The 20899-nt window shown below is 32.5% G+C and overlaps 1 protein-coding gene across 4 annotated transcripts in view; it reads right to left on the minus strand.

Annotated features, from left to right (window-relative positions):
* LOC145252711 (uncharacterized) overlaps positions 1–20899 on the minus strand; it is a 1486750-nt gene that overhangs the window by 689760 nt on the left and 776091 nt on the right. For all 4 annotated transcript variants that reach the window (XM_080112543.1, XM_080112538.1, XM_080112540.1 and 1 more), the window contains one exon: positions 12663–12759. The gene's annotated coding sequence lies outside the window, so the exon portion shown is untranslated. The remainder of the gene's footprint in view (positions 1–12662; positions 12760–20899) is intronic.

Consider the following 20899-nt stretch of genomic DNA (forward strand, 5'->3'; position numbering starts at 1 on the left):
TCTCTCCCTTCTCCCCCTGCATATATTATTCCCAACTCTCCCCCTCTCTCTCTTACTCGCTCTATCTCTCTATCTCGCTCGCTTTTTAAATTCTTTTTTATGCCGAAGAAAAAAACCTTTCACGGCGTACAATATCTACACCAGTTTTTATTTCCTCTTTATCTCTCTCTCTCTCTCTCGCTTTCTCGCTCGCATTTTACATTTCTTTGTCTGCCGAAATAAAAAACGAACATTTGACATCGTTAATATTATCTACAACAGTTTTTATCTCCTCCTTTGCTCTCTGTCTCTGCCTCTCTCCCTCCTTCTGTATATATTCTTCCAGACTCTCCTTCTTTCTCAGTCTCTCTCACTCTCTCGCTCGCTCTTCTCTCACTTCGATTATTATTTTTCTTTTGTATTTCTGTGTCTGTGTGTTCGTTTTATCATGCTGCTCACTACGATAAATTGCTATCACAAAAGCAAAAAAAAAAAATCATCTACGACTTTTCACTCTGTCTTTACTAATGTATTCACAGATTGTCGTGAAACAACAACTATAGGAGACGAGGACAACAATCCGCAAATAATTAAATACTTAAACTATTTTCTTTATTAATTAAATTACGGATAGTTTTTTATACTGAAAAAAAAAAAATTTGTCATATTAATTTCTTCTTTAAAAAAGCAATTTTGTCTTTTTTTTTTGGCGGGAGAGTTCCATTTACACAAACTGATCCACAGCAACGCGTGGCCGAGTACAGCTAGCACATGAATTAAATTTGTTGATAACAATCTTATGAATAAAATGTTTATTATTTATATTTGTTTCAAATATTTTAAGAAGCGAGGCGACATCGAGTCATAAAAACCGGTTCATAGATTAAAGGAAAGAGAAAAGAAACGTAGAATTATACGTACAAATGGAATAGCAAAACAAGTACGGTATATTTGTTCGTAAAATTTTATATTTTAGGGAGCGAAATGGGGCGAAACAAAGTATAAAAATAGCTGATAATATTTATCCATACAAAAAAAGATAGAAAAATAAAGAAAAACTATACACGGAAAAAAAGAAAGAAAATTACGAAACGAAAGAGAGTTTGTCGACATGCGCAAAGTGAACGGGGGAAAAATGCAAACTTGAATTCTATTGATAAACGAAACGAAATCCTCCCTAACTGCAAAACAAGAGTATGAATGATTGACAAACGAACTAAGCGTCGTCTTTAATAAAGGATTCCGAACGAAACGAAAAAAAAAAAAAAATACCAAAAAGTCATGACAATGAATTAAAAAAAAGGAAAGAAAAAATTGCGATCCTTCAGATGCTCCATTGTAATTCCTGTTCTCTTGTGTACATCGCTGAGCACGATAGTTTTATAAAACATTTTTTTTTACTTTTTTCATTTTTTTTAAATCTTGCAATCAGTAGTAAAAACCGAACCGCTTTTGTGTCGACTTTGTACAAGTGCGTTCTATCGTTTGTTATTGTGGTGGTGGTGGTGGTTGTGGTGGGAGGATTGAAGAGGCGGGGGACGTAAAGACAAAAACAGAGTAGGGAGAACGGGGAAAGAGGGGTTCCTATATTCTTTATTTTTAAATTATTTACTTACGAGGATTACTGTTATGTTCTTTTAATTTGTAGTTTAACGTTTCCCTCGTTGCGTTCATCTTCCTTGAAGGATCCGATAAACTTCAGGGTCAACGAACTGTTGTCATTGGAATTCGATGCACAAGCATATATCAACTTTGTTCGATTCAAGTTCAGATACAGGAAAACATTAAAAAGCTTTTCATAAAAAATTAACGATCATATATCATCTACACTCTATATCTATCTATCTAGATAACACACAGTATCGCTTTCTCTCTATATATCTATCTAGCTAGATAACACACACACAGTATGTTATATTTTTCCTTGTGCCCGTCCTGGAACAAATGTTATACTTATATATATATATATATATATATATATATATATATATATATATATATATATATATATAAATATATAAGCAGAACATTCTACTGGTATATATATATATATATATATATATATATATATATATATGTATATATATATGTATATATATATATATATATATATATATATATATATATACACACACAAGGAAGTATATTTAGTAAAAAACGGAAAAAAAGTGCTCAATATTTTAGTAAAGCTAAATATGTTTTTATCGGGGAAAGTTCGATTTGGTTGGAAAATCACTTCAAGATTTTATTCCACCGGTACGACTAAATGTGACATATGATATCATTTTAAACAATGGAGACATTCATTGAATGAGTTAAGTGAAGCAGAATATTGAATTTGTCAATCAACGTGAAGTTTTGATGAATTAAGACCATGTCATCAATTTTTAAAAAAAGTTTTGTTTATTTTATTTGTTTAAGAACGAACATCTCGGCACTCATCTTCATTGGCGCTCCTGGAAGCCAATTCTAATCGACATGACACTTTCAAAGTTCAGAAGTTCTAGAAATATAGGCCTGGCAGTAGCATCGTCAAGAAATTGCTGCAACATTGGTGTATGGTGGTAGAATTGCAAATTTACAAGGATACTTTGTAGGGAGCTGAGTAGCTAGCAGTCTGAAGCAGGGACGCGGGAATTAATTCCTAATTTTAGCAGTTCGAAGGGAAAAACTATTTGAGTAGAAGGCTTTTCGGCATCTATAGATTTCTCTAAAGTGCATGGTGGAATTTTACTGTTTGTCATGTTAGTCGGAAGTATTTTCATCGAGAAGTACAAATGCTTGGGTTCGTCGGAGCACCTTCCATTAAAATACTTGTAAAGCAGGCACTGGTATGAAACATTTAAGCGATAAGGCAAAGGTTAGGGTAAGGTTGTAAGTGTAGGCCATATAAGGTTTGCGGCTCTTTTTTTGAACCCTCGCTAAAACGAAGATACTAATTAGAGATGCATAGGCTAGATGTGTCAACAATACTCAATGCATGGTTGAATGGTAGCTTGGTACATGTAGAGGGTACTCTAATGGGTTTCCAAGTTGTTTCGTTCTAACACGATAGAGAGAGCCCACCTTCTTGGCAGCAGCCTTAGCAATGACCTCAATGCGTTTGTTTCAATTCATGTTATCCGCGAATGTTAAACTGAGGAGTTGAATGAAGAGCTTTCAGGTAGTGTATCATTTGCCATGCAATTAGTGGTTGAGAAAGTTTCTTGTAATTATAAAAGGAAAAAACTTTAGTCATGGAAGCATTGAATGTTATTTTCCATTTAGATTCCCATTCCACTTTGAATTGAAGGTTTTCCTGTAATGTTTCAGCCATTTCCTTTGATATTTGTTAATTAGTTTTCTATCGTGTTTGTTATAGAACGTAGTGTCATAAGAAAATATACCCATCTCATAGACAATTTCATAAGGAATGTCATTAATGACTATGATAAATAAATTAGGTCCAAGAATAGACCCTTTTCACACTCGCATTTATATCATGTTGATTTGACGTACCGCCACTGAGGATAACCTGGTTTTTCTCTTCTCTCAAAAGGATTTAATTATGTTAACTATTCGTCCAGTATTACTATATGATTAATTATCATGAGAAAAATCATAGTGCCAAGCCCTTAAAAGGATTTAGATATAACTAGTGCAACTGACTTAACTTCCCCTGCCTTATCCAGTGTGTGGTTTATACGTTCCGAGTTTACAGTAAAGATATATGCAGCACAACGGGCTCGCCTAAACCCATACTGTCCATCGCAAAGAAGTTTATTATCTATGAGGTGGTAAAACAGTGCTAGATTGATTAAGGACTAATATGTTTTGGTAGGGAGATAGATGGTTAATGAGGCGATAAATGAATTCTTGAAAACTGGTACAACGCGAGCAATTTTTCAGCAGTCAGGAAAGCAAAATTCGGTAAGGCATTTGTTTAAGAGTTTGGAGAGAAGTAGGGCAACCTCAACAGAGTAGTTTTTTTAGTAGTATAACATGGACGTGATCAGGTTCACACACTTTCGAGGTGTATAAGTTTTTGAGGAGATAACGAACATAAGCAGAGGTGATTTTCAAATCATCGAGTGTGTCGTCTGCCTGAAAAGGGATATTTTGGAGGGAGAGATTTATTGGGTCTAAAATAAAGTTGGAGGCAAAGTATCGGGAAAGCAAGTTTGCCAGTTTCGGCTGCCGCGAAAACATTTTCAAGATTGCTGATTAGTGGGGGGAAGTCTTGATTGCACATTTTTTACTACACTGTTATACATGCTCCAGATCTATTAAATAGTACAAAAAGGGGATTGTTTGAAATGAACGCCCAATAATGAGAGTTAATAAAACTATTCATATCAGATGTGATAAAAATGAGCTTTCCGGAAAGGACTATATCCTGCTCCAACGTCAAATAACTACTTTTTCAGGTGGTGAAGAGAGAAAGCGATACGTCAAACAGTCATATTTGTGGCAGCAATTCAAGAGATATCAACTAAAGACAAATATATTTTTTCTAAGATGTGATAAATATTAAATAAAATGAAAATAACGAGATTCAGTTTTCAACAGAGATGGTCTTTGATGCAAGTAATGTTGAAGATTGTATTCGTTAATTCTTCGAAATTGTTTTCAGAAAACTATATTTCAGCCCCATTCAACTAGTCAGTGGGGTTGATCAACCATATTTGTATAATACACTTTCCTGGAGAAATCAAATAATATTTTTCATTAAATTTGTAGAGGTCACTTTTTTCCTTTATAATTTCCTAATTGTTTTGAAATATCAGAGATACGACCTCATCAACTTGAACCGAAAAACCAATTCCCAATCACGTGTATGATCAATACTGCTCAACCATGTTTATGTTATGGCATCCGTTTGATAATTGAAGTCCTTTATGATTATTTGATTTGGGCCAAAATCATTGCATCAAAATGCAAAAGTGAATTAGTCCTTATTCCTAAGATCAAAGTTATTTTGTCTGAATATATAATATCCGTTTTCAAAGAATTAAGTTCCCAGTCCAATTTGCTTTTGCAATCGCAATTCACAAATCACAGGGACAAACATTAGATAATTAGATAGATTATTAGTTCATTTCGAAAAACTTGTGTTTCAACATGTTCAATTATATGGTGCTTTAAGCAGAGCCAGACGAAAAGAAAATGCCAAATTTCTTTTAGACGTAAGTAGATGTACAAGAATAGTGTGTATAAATTTGCTTTAAATCAACAATTCATATTGTAAATAAATTTATGCTGATTTAATGTTTAAGACAAAAAAGATAATATAGTAGCAAAATTAATATTTATATTTTACTTTGGTAATTTTTGCTTCTTATCATTAAATGGCCAACAGACTAACGCGTCGTCTAGTATATACACGCAAATGTTACCAGAAAAGAAAAAAAAAACAACTATAAAAACCTAAGATAGGGAAGTAGCGACGGCATATATATAATATTACTTCAGATCAAAGGAAAAACTTAGACCAATAAACAAATACTAACACCTCACCACTGCGACAGTTTAACCACACGAAATTGTACTTCTCCCTCCTCTTCCTACCCCTACTCTCTTCTTTCTCCACGCCCCCTTCCAAAACTCGTACTGCTCATATTCACAAAGTATACAGTTCACTTTCTTCCAGAACGTACACCACACCCGAATATCTTATAAAAACTCATGACATTCTGACTTCCGTTTTAATATCAGTTCTTTTTTGTTCTTTGAATTGGAATACCACTGAAACATGTATGCACATATGCAACCAATAATATTTGTATAATAAACAAACTATATATCAGCTCTGTGCTGCACTGAACGCTCGCGAGTTTCATTGGATTTAGATCTAGGAAACCCATCGATACAACCATTATATATATATATATATATATATATATATATATATAGAAAGAGAGAGAGAGAGAGAGAAGAAAGAGAGAGAAGAGAGATATGTACATGTGTAACTTCATTCTCTATTACTTTTAATTAATAATTGTTATTAGAAAATCAATATGTATGTACACTAGCTAGTACCCCGTATTTCCAGCATTACCAAGTCGTAAAATACGCTTGATATTTTAATTAATGTATATATATATATATATATATATATATATATAAATTGAGCCAATTATCTAAATATTATTATATTGTACCCAATATATAATAGTGATTTCAAAAGTTAAACTTTATTACTTAGATGCTATCAATTAGAACCAAACCCAAAACATTTAGCTTAACATTGTGGCTCGGGAAAATATGGCACAAAGCGGGATCTATATCAAAACTTTAAAAATTAACGCAGTTAAACGTATAAATGTATATTTGCTATGTATAGAAGAGCACTTACGACTGACACGTGCCAACGGAATTAATAATCAGTCTAAACTTAAATTTTAATTTTAACTTTTAGTTCTAATTGGAATCAATAGTTTTCTCTACTATATTAAAGCACTCTTAATCATAACTTTTAAATTGTCAACTAAAAACTTATACTAGTTTCAACACAATCACGAAGTAATTTATAAATTTACATAGAAAAGATTATGCACCGTTATATAACAAACTTAAAACTAACTCTGAAATATGTTTTTTTTAATCTACTCTAAATTAATAAAAACATATATATGTGCACGTATATATATATATGTATATATATATATATATATTTGTTTATTGTTATATAAACATGCTCACATCCCGCTGCTACAAATAGCCACTTGTTTCAATCAAACAACAGATATCATCAGGCAGCGACTTGACTATTCAAAAGTTCAATGAATAATAATAGGTTATTCATTGAACTTTTGAATAGTCAAGTCGCTGCCTGATGATATCTGTTGTTTGATTGAAACAAGTGGCTATTTGTAGCAGCGGGATGTGAGCATGTTTATATAACAATAAACAAGTATTATCAGCTCTTTTCATTGAGCACTATATAACAACCTCGTTGAATTCATTAGTCCATTACTTTTGAATATTCAAAAACCCCGAGTATATATATATATACATTTATATGTAGGCGTGGATACTGTCGGATTAATTATCTAAATTTATTTTATATCCGGACTTATTTTATTTTTTACCGTTTACATCTTATCTTCTATTTTTGGAAACCCATTATTCTTTACATTATGGTTTTTGAATTTTACTTTAAACACGTTCTTCCCACTAATGTTACCATTATTAATCATTATAATTATTATTAAAAATTACCATCATCATCAATTCTCATAAATATTGCATTCACCAACCTTTTTATCCCTTATTACCTTCTATTTTTAATTATTATTATTATTATCACAGTTAGAGTAGATGATTATATCTAAGCACAGAGATAAATTAATTATATACATTTGGAGATTTATTATTATTTTTACTGCTATACCACTTCCAAGGCTTCGCGTAGTAAATAAGTAAAAAGGTTATGATAAGAAATGGGAGTGAGAGTGGAAGCAGATGGGGATCGGGAGGAGTAGGAAGGAACAAGAAATACCTTAGACTCATCACCAATAAATTATTTATGGTTTCCCCTTTCATTCTTCCTATTTCACTTTTTTCTTCTTTGTGTCTTTTCGTTTTCGTCCTTATCTCTTAACCTCTTCACTAATGTATGTGGTGATGATAGTAGTGAGACAAGGATAAACAAGAGGGCAACGTAAGTTGTACATTTTCTAACCACATAAATATTCTAATTAAAAACATTTTATAACTGAATAACCGATTAAATTTGAAATCCCCTCTAGTGTAGATATGTCAAATTCACATTCCTATACTGATGAACCTATACACACTAGTATGTTTAAGATTTAGGACGGGCATCACACATGCATACGAATACTATTCTTTCTAGTTTTCCATTACGTCTATCGTGATCTTTAACTCCCCATCATTTCACATTCATTCCTATATCTCAACACAGACTCAAATCCACACATACAAGAAAATCTTATTGTCACAACATTTGACGGAACCTCGTCTCCCTGTGACGAGGAAGACCTGATATTTCTATTGCAAACTTTCGTATGAGCTGTATCGCCTGAAGAGGTCTCTAGTTACTGGTAACTAGCTGACCGAAACATGCTCATGACTGTGTAACAACATATTTCTGCTTATGGAAAAACAAATAAAAAGTATATATATATATATATATATATATATATATATATATATAGAGAGAGAGAGAGATGTCTGACTGATGAACCCAAATAAGAGCGAAACTCGAGTCTTTGACTTTCGGCTCGTTGGCTGTCATGGCTCTTGTGAGCTGCGACGTTGTTTGGCTGTGGAAATAATTATATATATATATGTATATATATATATATATATATATGTATATATATATATATATGTATATATATATATATATGTATATATATATATATATATATATATATATATATATTATATATATATCTTTGACTTTTTTCACCAGATATATATCCGTATTGATTATATGCAAGTATGTAAGATTCAGTACACATAAATTTCGTAATCTAATTGAATTTTGGGAACACAATGAAAGTTTGTGATTGCTCACATCGACTGTCATTCTCCATATCAGCAGGTGGGAGAAGTTTACTACATTCAATTATGCTGTGGTTAACTCCATTCAAATACAGTTTTATTATACATTAGCGGGGTTAACTGGCTATGCTGAGATGATACATAAAACATAACAGCAAAATATCAACAAAAATTTATTATCTAGTAATCATTCTTTTGATTTTGAAGGATTTCTCTGCTTTTTCGGCCAAATAATCTAATTATTTTTGTTTGGAAAAACACTGTAGTAATTCTGTCCTAGTTGACCATCAAAAATTCTTCTAGGCGATCTAGGTTTTTCGAATTTCTTTTTTAGCCAGTTCTCTAATTATTTTCTAAATATTTTCTAGTAGGTTCTAGTCAAAACTCTGGAACGATCACTTCATTATGGCGATTTCTTATTATTCAAATAAAGTTATTACTTTCTGAGTCTTGTGGGAAAGTACATTGTCCTGCATAAAAATAGGAGATATTTGATGGTTATGGTGTAATCTTTGTATTACATGCTGCTGAAGAAGTCTTTTATAAGTCTCTGCATTAATATTGCCATAATATGCAAATGATAGGGAACAACTGCTATAGATGAAATCATTCCCAACACTATCACACTGCCGCAAACGTAACGGTTTTCTAGGCACATTGAGAAAACAGTCTTTCACCTGTTCTACAACGCATGGAAGTTTTTCCATTTAAGCAAATATATTAATCTTTTAATCGTCAGTGAAATAAACTGTATCCCATTGTGTGTCAGTCAAAACAACGTGTCCTCTTGCGTGTTCCAGACGTGCCCTTTGGTTTCGATTTGAAATAAGAGACTTCAAAGTTGGAATATGGGCATGCAATCATGCATTTTTTTTTAAAATCTGTGAGCAACCCTTTCCTTGGAGATCTTATTAACTTCCTCTTTATTAAATTTCCGGGCAATTAGTGTAACAGTTTCAAAATGTTTTTATGTATATTCTAACAGTTATCCGACTTTCCTTTTTTACGAACCTCTTGAGGTTCTGCCAGGTTTGGCTTTGTATCTAACGCTTTATATCTTTAACGCTTTGTATCTAACGCTTTATATATTTAACGCTTTGTATCTAACGCTTTATCAGCTTTATACTTGTTAATTACACAATGGATGACACTTTATACCAATAAACAATATCAGATATCGTTTTTGTTGTTTTCTTGATAATTAGCGATATTAGTTATTACTTCAAAGTAAAGCGTTTCAAGTGTAGCATTTGCCAGAATGCATTAAAATGAGATCCTAATAATTAACGAACTTTCATTGATTGTTAAAAAGCTACACCAAGTTTTATTTTTAGCAACAAATTAAATGTTCTTGAAAATTATTAAAATTTTTCCTTAAGATTTGTCCAGTAGATTATTTCTTTTGTTTCATTTAATCTTGATTAAAAAATCAAACTACTATATAAAATCTGATAATTTTGTATAATATATATAAATTACACCCTAATCTTTATTCGGTGAAACTTTTATTACTAATCACGCATTACTTTTGAAGTAATACGCATGTTTATGTTTTTAGTGTTTCCGTTACTTATATTACGGCAGTTACAGTATATATATATATATATATATATATATATATATATATATATATATATATATATATATATATATATATATAAGAATAACATTAAAGTTACATTCCAATATCAAAATATTTATTCTCCATGCAAAGCAGCTCCCCCAGTATGTAAACATTTCGGTACATTTTTTACAGATCCGTTTCGTTATGCAGTAAAAATCGGTCATTAATATGTCAATAATGAATTTTTTCGTGCATATACTCCCAGGAAAATTATAAATTATTTGATTAGAAAGAAAAATACAAGAAAATATAATGTCGCAAGGAGAAAAATATAAAGAAATGAAAATTTATAGAAGACTCAACATCGTATGTTTGTTTTGGCAGCCATCTTGTTTTATATTGTAAAGCTAGACAAGTTTTATTCAACGTTTGAATTAAAATGTTTTGAAAATGTTTTAATTCTACTAAACCATTATGTATAATAATAATAATAATAATAATAATGATAATAATGATAATAATAATAATAATTATCATTATTTTAGTTATCTAATATTTATTTTCTGTAATTTGTTAACTAGGCTTATATCTAGAAACGGTTTATATCGGTTGAACGTATACTGTGTGTGTATATTTATATATATATACATATAAATATATATACATTCTATACTTTAGAAAAATACTATAGTCTATACTATAGTATAAAATATACTATATATATATATATATATACCTAGAATATATATATATATATATATACCTAGAATATATATATATATATATATATACATATATATAGAAAAGGTTTACATCGATTAAATATATATATATGTATATATATATAGTATATTTTAATCAATGTAAACCATTTGTAGATATAACCCTTGTTCACAAATTACAAAAAATAAATATTAGATTATATATATATATATATATATATATATATATATATATATATATATATATTCCAAACTCAAGAATGCAGACTCCAGATTCTCAGACGATTAGCAATAGACTAATCCCTTCTCGAAGAGAAGAGAAAAAAGAAATCTGGGTAGATAGACCCCTAGAACTAGATAGAGCCATATATCAACCCGACAGCAACAACGACATTGTTTAACTGATTGTCAAGGACATATCGCCAACTAGAACGATCACATATTGAAGATGTAGCAGGTAAGTACGTAACTGTAACGTAACACGCAGAGTGTTTACCATATCCATAACCCTTTGCTGGTAAATAAAGAAAAGGTATTTAAATTTTATTTTATAAACGCTGTAATCATTTCGACAAAGTAAAAAGACCAAAGATGATGTCAGTTTAATAAATTCATTTCTATCTTTTATAGAAACGTCCCGTGCCGTTAATGGAAAATAATTTTTGCAAAACCGAAATATTTTTTTTCGCTAGTCTTGCGTAGTGTACGCACAGTTCTTTCATCTACTTTTGTGAGTCCTTTTTAAACATATGTTAGATAGGGCTAGAGTTAGCTAAGAGTTAAGTGCTCAACGTTCATATCGATGATACCCTCATTTCCCACACTAGGAAATGTAGAACAAACATGACCGTGGAACGCATCGCGGAATGGTAATCAACTATCTATTTGAATTTATGTGGAGATAGTAATATTAAGACGACGCTCTTTTCATGCATATACTTAATAACATCAATACACTCCATCCCTTTTATTTCTTCCTTTACAAGAGAATAACAGCTTATCAAGACCCGAACACCACTCGAGGATAATGGGTAATGGATGCCAGCTGGTCGATGAGACAACACCATAATCGATAATGGTCAAAATTGAGTAGAATTTGATTGTTTAAGATGACGGCTCAACAAGAACTTGCTTACATTTAATTTGAAAGCTACGATGTTGCAATCAGCTGGGAAGCAGTCCTGCGTCATAGAGTTCCATAGGCAAACAGTACTGGGAATGAAACTATGTTAATGTAATTTGCGTTTCATTTTAGGCGCAGAGAGTAAACGTGAAGTAAGTAAGAAAAATTCTTTACTTTTTACTGTAACCCCTATTTTGCTTTTGGCGGGAATATATATTTTGACCAACCTATTCTACTGAAGATGAGCCAAATACACTCTCTTGATAGATCTGAGCACGAACTGCTCATAGAGTCCTTTCCGACATCCAAAAGGTACAAAACCGACTTTGAAATTTGATGGGTGATTTCTTTTTTCCCCTGCTGTCTCTTTCTCATAGCGGGAGTTCGATGAGCTTCACTCTGAGCACCCCTTTTGTAAAAGTTCACGGTAAACACTCGCCTATCTACAACCACTATCAACAAATTCCCTTACTCTCTGCCTGTGCCTAAAACTAAACGAAAATCATTAAACATAGCGCGAACTGACTATCATATATTCGTTTTCAAGTCCAATGTAAACAAGTTCTTGATGAGCTAGTCTCTTAAATACTTAAGTTATACCCAATTCCTACCATCACCGATTAACACGATGTTGTCTCACATGACACCCATTAACCATGATCTTTGGATGGCATCCAGACCTTGATAAGCAGTAACTCTAAAGTGAAAATGTTATCGAATATTTTAATCGTACTATAAATGCAAAAGACGAAAATTTACTTACAGAATAAAAAAGAAAATTGCGGTATGTCCAGTTGCTTCATCCAAAGTAACTTCCTCTGGATGCGTTGAAAAAAACTACACCAATGTTAACAGTTAATCTGAAGCAAAGAAAGAAAACAAATGTTAGTGGAATCAAAACCAACCAGTTTCGATTACAATCTGAAAAAATAAAAAAGCCTTATGCTATGCAAAATATGTGTTTTTGTGCAAGAATTTATACAAAAATAAACAACTACTATAGAAACATAAACTCATTGTCTTCGACTTTCCATTAAGGACTGACGATACTTCGAATTTAGTCAGAGCATTCAGTTTTGAATCGAAAAGTTATTGACAGTTTTCTTTTTTATTATTTATTCATTTTTGTACGTATGTGTGTGTTGTAATCCTAAAGTAAAGTTTATTTCGTGTATACATATGCCTGCTATTTCATTCATGGAATTCATTTGGGAGTGCTTTAGAGTTTAGGATAGCTACGTTTTCATTCAAACATAGTCTACACTGGTCATGTAAGTTTCTACATGTGCAGGCCTGCCGTAAATTTTCCATTCGACTGTCGGCAATCGTCCACTTTCTTTGAGCTCTCAGTAGTTGTTTGCTAACGCTGCTTTTATTCGAGGTTTTTAATTTTTGAATGAACTTTTGCAACGTAATATCTGCTTGTAAAATCCATATAAAAATTCTTATCTAATATTTTTTTGATATTCGGATTTTCTTGGTCAAAGAAACAGGTTGACTCTGACTTGAAAAACGGGTGCTTCTTGGCTATGAAAAATTGGTTTGTGAATAACAAAGTGTTATATATATATATATATATATATATATATATATATATATATATATATATGAGAGAGAGAGAGAGTTATCCACATACAGTATTGTTTAGCTGTTTCACAGCTCATTAGTGCGGCTAGACAAGCAACTACCTCAAGCCAGGATCAAAACCCGATCGCCCAAACGACATTCGGAGCTTCTAACTGTTGCTCTATACGGCGGCTTCTATGCGGGCAGTGAATTAACAATGTTTTCCCATTGTCCTAATACCTAATCTCAATTTGTTTACACAAAGACCATCGCTTCATACGCTAATGGTAATTTGTATATCACTTCCCAATATACTCAACCTAATATAGGTATTCACATATATATGTATACATATACATTTATATATATATATATATATATATATATATATATATATATATATATATGCGCATACGCACACACAAAAACACACACACACACACACATATATATATATATATATATATATATATATATATATATATGGCAATCTAGCTAATCTAGCTATAGTCTATATGTATATATATATATATTATATATAGGTCTTAGGGAAAATGATGTTAACTTAGCTTTAGTATAATAAACAATGTATTTTATTTTCCTATCTGTTTTCATTTTAATTGTCTTTAATAATTTTCCATTTTTATCTTTTCGTTTTGTAACAACAAAATTCCGTAAACTACTTAATATATTGTTCTGTTCCACTATTTTGACGTAAATCAATCATGTAGATTATTTGAAGAGTACCAACAGAAGATCATGAACTCATCTATCTATCTATCTATCCTAATATATATATTACAGCAGCAAATTACGAGTAACCATGGCAACGACTTACTTTATTTTTATTTGTCTTAGTTGTATTAGTTAATTATTTGGTATGTTTTGTTTAATAGAACAAAGACAAATAAGTGGCACGCTTGCTTCACAAATTGAACACAAATGCAATTCATCGAATGTGAGCCCGAACCAACTCGGAACAAACAACACAAAGACTAACAACGTATTGTAAAGTATAAAGCCAAATATAAACAGTAAAATGACATAGGTATTACAGCTAATGCATATGTGCATTAGGTATGTTATAAGAGTGTGTGTAATGCGAAAAAAGCGGGAACAGTAGAAGACAAAGTGAACAAAACCAAACAACTGAAAACAACTGATGCCATTTATTTCATCCAAATATTTATCCATTAATTCTTCAGTAAATCTTCGATATACCATTTCAATACATTTTGTTACGAGAATACGAGATGATTGAAAATATAATAAATTATTAAGACTAAGTGAAAAAATACGCATAATAGTTAGAAACTTGAGCCAGTCTTTTGAAAGAAACAATCCATGTGAACAGAAACGCAAAATATTTGTTAAAGAAATAATATTGCAAAACGGAATCCAAACAATAACAAATAATAGTTTATTAATAAAATGGCGATTTTCCAAACAAATGTGCAAATCATTCAAATCTTAAGATTCATATCGCATATATAATGAGTATATATCAAAGATAAAGCGTCTATTTTGTGAAGTTGACAGCTTGAAATAAAGCATTTGGAGTTAGTGAATCAATTTCGTATCCGTATTATATATATATAAAAACACAAAAAAATCTATGAATTATATACATAGTCATCAATATACAAACGGTTTTGATGGAGTATAGTCTTTTGTGTGTAACTAGACAATGACGCGCCTCAAGTTGCGATTAAAACTTGACCGTTGAGTCGATAGTTGGCGCTATTAACAAGTCTGTTATAAGTTGTGATTAAGCGAAATCTCAATTTTTATATTAAACCTGTTGATCGCTGAAGAGCGTTTAATGTTTTTACCAAAGCGCTTTGCATTTATACTAAATAATATATATATATATATATATATATATATATATATATATATATATATATATATATATATATATATATAGGACAACAAGAGTATGAAATGAAGACACAAAACTATATATAGGTAGATATAGAATGGATCATTTATTGAATAATGGAATACAGGCAAAATTTGAGGGATAGAAGGGACTCTTTATGCCAGGGCATTTCGAAGCCTAACGCTTCTCATCAGAAGAGTAGAGAAGGTGCTAGGTAGCATGGGGGAGATGCGGCGTGTATTCAACTTTCTAGGCCTGGCCTGTCTATATAAACATAAATTTGATGGCCTTCTAATCGAACTTAAAGAAATTTTATGTTTTAAGGTGGACGCTTGAAATTTACCGTTCCCAGTGAAGCAATCCTTTAATTTAAACTCGCAGGCCTTTGTTCACCGAGCTCTTACGCTTTCCCGGCTTATTATAAATTTATTTATTTACTTTTATTTATTTATTTTATTTATTTATTTTTTAATTTTTTTTATTTATTTATTTATTTATTTATTTTTAATACGGATATTTGTATACGGATATATGTATGTGTATGCGTATATATATATATATATATATATATATATATATATATATATTCTCTATTTTACTTTATTTTATACGAGTCCCCTCACCCTTCAACCCCATTTCCTGCTATTTTAACCTCCATCCCACCTGTCTGTATCCTTTTCTTTTACGCACCCCAATAATTTAATATTAACAGTACTTACATTATTATCATTGGTAATGGTTGTGGTGATGTTTGGAGGTGGTGGTAGAAGTATTACCATTATTAGTACTGCACTGTTTTTACGCTATTACTACTGTTATTATTATTGCTGTTTCATATCATCATTATTATAATTATAATCTTCATTATAATTGATATCATAGGCGCATGGCACACAAGGTCATTGCTACCATTATTGCTACTACTATCTCCATCTTCACTGTCATTAAGAGTAATTTTGAATTTAATTTTATCACAACTATTGTTAACACCATATTTAATGTTAAATTTAATGTTTACTTTTAATTTTGCCTTTATTTTTATTTTATTTATTTTATTTAATTTTTCTTAATATTAAAATTCTTTTTTTTTCATATTTAATTTTACATCTGATTTATGTCCAACTTTATTATTACTACTATTATTATAATTGTCATAACTATTATCTTCCGTACCATTATAATTACCCTACTATTATTTGCTATATTTTTACCACTCTCATAAGTAGCTATGGTTCCCTTACTCCCCCATTCTAACATCAATATGTATACTTAACCTTTTACATCAAGTTATACGCACTCATAGTCATTGTCACCCTAATCTCCAACCGCCCCCTTATGATCATACTCCCTATATCATAACAGTAGAAACTTATAAATATATTGCCGCATATTACCTTTCAGTTTTACAACCTTACATAACCTCCCCACCAAATTAATGAAAATTACCCGCTCCATAGAAAATAGACACCCCATAAAGCGTTAAAATAAATTACCACACAGCAGCAATACACCCCCTATTCAACAATATACATATACTCCTTAATCTCAATACTATGTTAAATACAATTTATATTCTTATATATCATACTATATATAACAAGCTTCTCCTTATTTATTTAGAATTCATTAAAGCTTCCCCCAACACTCTATAATTCCTCTTAATCTTTTTCATCCCTAACGAATCTCACGCTAGACGCCGCATCACCCCATACTACCTAGAACCTTCTCTACTCTTCTGATGAGGAACTTTAGGCTTCGAAATGCCCTGGCATAAAGAGTCCCTTCTATCCCCACAATTTTGGCTGTATTCCATTATTCAATAAATGATCCATTCTATATCTACCTATATATAGTTTTGTGTCTTCATTTCACTCTCTTGTTGTCCTATTGTATAAGCTCCAATAATTATTGTTGAGCTTGGCATTATCCGGATAAGTCTCCTTTTGTGGAATTGATCTTTCTTTTTCCTCTTTTACTTAAAGCTATATATATATATATATATATATATATATATATATATATATATATATATATATATATATATATACATTAAATAATTAGTCCACTCTGATTAAACTCCTAATTATCGTGCGTAAATGAATGACAGAAATAGTGGGGTTTTTTCTTCACCTTAAAACATTTCTCTTGGACAAATTATAAAAATAGTAAACTTATAAAGAGCGAACGATTCTTTATAAAATATAAACCATCAGACAGGAACAATGATTGCACCTTTTTAGAAATTATTCCAGATAGGAAATTAATTCTGGCTAGAGCGAACGAAGCACTATTTCCCAAAAGAACGTTCAGACAAAACAAGAAAAAAAAAAAAAAAAAACGCAAAAAACAAATGTAGTTTTCAAGCTCTTTTTGCTTTTTCTTTTTGTTTGCGTTCAGCTTTTGCTGTTCTGCTGTTTTTTTGTGTTTTTATTATCTTATTATTTTAAATCCATTGTATTATCGTACTGCCTATTACATTCTGCTAATTTTGCCGGAGTTTCTCGAACAAACAAAATGTAAAGTGTAACAGATCCCGGTGAGATTATGAATGAAAGTCACGTGACAAAGAAGCGCTTTTGTTGTAACCTAGTCTTATTGCAACTCCAATTTACTCGTGAATATCAACCTATTGTTTTTAATACCGACATATGTGGGTCCTGTCTACGCACATCTCTAACACGGCATTCATGTTCTTAATTGTGTAGCATCATTTTCTGTGTGTGCGTACTATAGATATAACATCTGCGGTACAGAAATTATTTGCTGACAACAGTTTCTGAACAAGTGTACATCCACTGTCAATATGGACGCAAAAGTTTCTTTCCCGATGTCGCATTATGAAATTGCATCTGAAAGAAACAAGGAATAAACAACGAATAAAGTGGCATAGAAATTAGAAAAGAAGCAAAAATCGACTCACCATAAAAAATATATTTGCATTGTCAATTTCTCTAAATAATTGAAATGGATTCGGTAGACATTTTTTTTACTCACACACTTTTTTGAGACGGGACGAATATCTATATATATTATGCAGCATCTTAATATTACAGATGCTGTTTCTTAATTTCGTAAATTAAAAAAAAAACAACACCGAAAACATAGTTGTAAATATACAAAGTTTAAAACCATTTGATTATCATTTCATGAATTTTACCCGCGAATAAGGAAAAAGGACAAGGAACCCAATCTAATCGAAATATTAAATAGACTATTCGGAAATAAAAAAAACAACTTTTTAGCAAAGCATAAACACTCGGTTTACTTAATAATGACTAATGCTGATATGCTGCACAGTATGTATATATATATATACATATATATATATATATGTGTGTGTGTGTGTATATATGTGTGTATGTATATATATATATGCGTGTGTGTGTATATATATATATGCGTTTGTGTGTGTGTGTGTATATATGTGTGTATGTATATATATATGCGTGTGTGTGTGTATATATGTGTGTATGTATATATATATGCGTGTGTGTGTATATATATGCGTTTGTGTGTGTATATATGTGTATATGTATATATATGCGTGTGTGTGTATATATATATGCGTTTGTGTGTGTGTATATATATATGTGTGTGTGTGTGTGTGTGTGTGTATATATGGGTATATATATGCATGTCTGGGAGAAGCACAGAAAGACGCTGACATCTGTGTGCTTTTAACACACGTCCACACCAGACCTTGACCATATATATACGGGGCTCTGATGGACGGCGAGTGTCCTGCGCCGTATAACTGGACCTCCATGGTCTTGTGGACCAAGGTTATTTAACCAGAGGCTAAGGGTGAGGTAACCCTGACAGAAACCTCCAGAGGAGCTTAGGCCCTGTAAGCTGCGGCATATATGATCCACCGGCGTGCGGAATATGCTCTGGTACCCAGCAACCTAAGTTGCAGTCATGGATCAAATGACATAGTGGGTGGAGAGGGCTCTTTAAGCCGTAGTGAAGGCAACCTCCCTACGAGAAGGAAAACTCTGATATAAAACCTGCGATGACTGCTGCATCCAATGATGTTGACTTGCTCTTCTTTTTGGATCAATGTGGCAGTTGTTTAGAGAGTGGGATTGTCTCGGTGCAAAGTCTTTTCCCACTATAACAATCCTCATGCACAGGCATTGCTCGATATAAATTAGATACACTTTTTACCATCTCGTGTATCTTTATAGCAAAAAAGGCTGGCTGTAGCCTAAAACGGCAAAGCATTCAATGAAGTTGGAAAATATGATTATAAACGTAAATGGCAATAAGGGAACTGGAATTTCCAGGGCCTGGCCCGGCAGCTGTTTCAGGGCTCCACAGCCTGGACCCGGTCGTCATCATGCTACTGCAAGGAAATATATGAGAATGACCATCGGCTGTTGGAATGTGCGGACGCTGCTTGACTTGCCGTCAGCAATAACGCGTCAAGAGCGTAGATCTGCTCTTGTATCTAAGGAACTTCAACGTTACGACATGGACATAGTTGCTCTGTCTGAGCCCAGGCTGGCTGATGAGGGACAGTTTTCTGAGTTGGCTGGGGACTACTCCATTTTCTGGAGTGCTAGAGCGGATGGATGTAAGAGGGAATCAGGCGTGGCTTTTGCTATAAAGCTAGGCCTGGCCTGGAAGAACTTCTCTGTAGTGTGAGTGACCGGATCATGACTATGAGGTTATCTCTGGTAAATGGTCGTTATACAACTTTTCTGAGTGTCTATACACCCACTATGGATGCAACAGAAGATAAAAAAGTTGCTTTCTACCTTGCTTTGTACAGTGTAGTTAGACGCATCTCCTCTGCTGATAAGATCTTCATTCTTAGAGATTTGGGAAGAGATTTTGAAACCTGGGACGTGCTGGGTAAACACGGAGTGGAAAAGTGTAATAGCAATGGTCTGATGTTGTTGCAGTTTTGTTCAGAGGTGGGGTTTAAAATCGGTAACGCCATGTTCCAGCAGAAAGGACAAATACAAGACGAGATGGATGCATCCTGGTTCCAAACAATGGCACTTGATAGACTATATGTTAGTCAGAAAATGTGAGATGTGGGATATCTGAATTGTTCGTGTCATGCGGGCTGCAGAGTGCTGGACCGACCATCGGTTGGTCCGTGCAAAGATTAAGTGTGTTGTGAAGCCCAAGATGAAGGCAGCTAGTGTGGCTATCCCAAAGTGACTTAATGTTGCCCGCCTAAAGGACAATATTGTGAGGGAGAATCTAGTTAAGGAGATGGAACTGATTGATTGTGAAAATACTTGGCCTGCTTTTAAGGAATCTGCCCATGAGGTATGTGAGAGAGTATTAGGTTATTGTGAGCGTAAACATCAGGATTGGTTCAATGAGAATGATACTGAAATTCACGCTCTGCTTGATTCAAAAGCCAGGGCATTGCACGCTTATCTCGGGGGTTGTTTGACGGATGGTGAGCAAGATCGGTTGAGGGACAAGTTTAAGGCAATCAAGAACGAGGCGCAGAGGAGGTTGCGTAACATGCAGGATGAATGGTGGAGACAGAAAGCTGAGGAAATACAGCTCGCCTCGGATTCGAACAACAC

The sequence above is a fragment of the Euprymna scolopes genome, chromosome 29, assembly GCF_053919585.1.
Source record: "Euprymna scolopes isolate OS-2025 chromosome 29, ASM5391958v1, whole genome shotgun sequence".
Lineage (NCBI taxonomy): Eukaryota > Metazoa > Mollusca > Cephalopoda > Sepiida > Sepiolidae > Euprymna > Euprymna scolopes.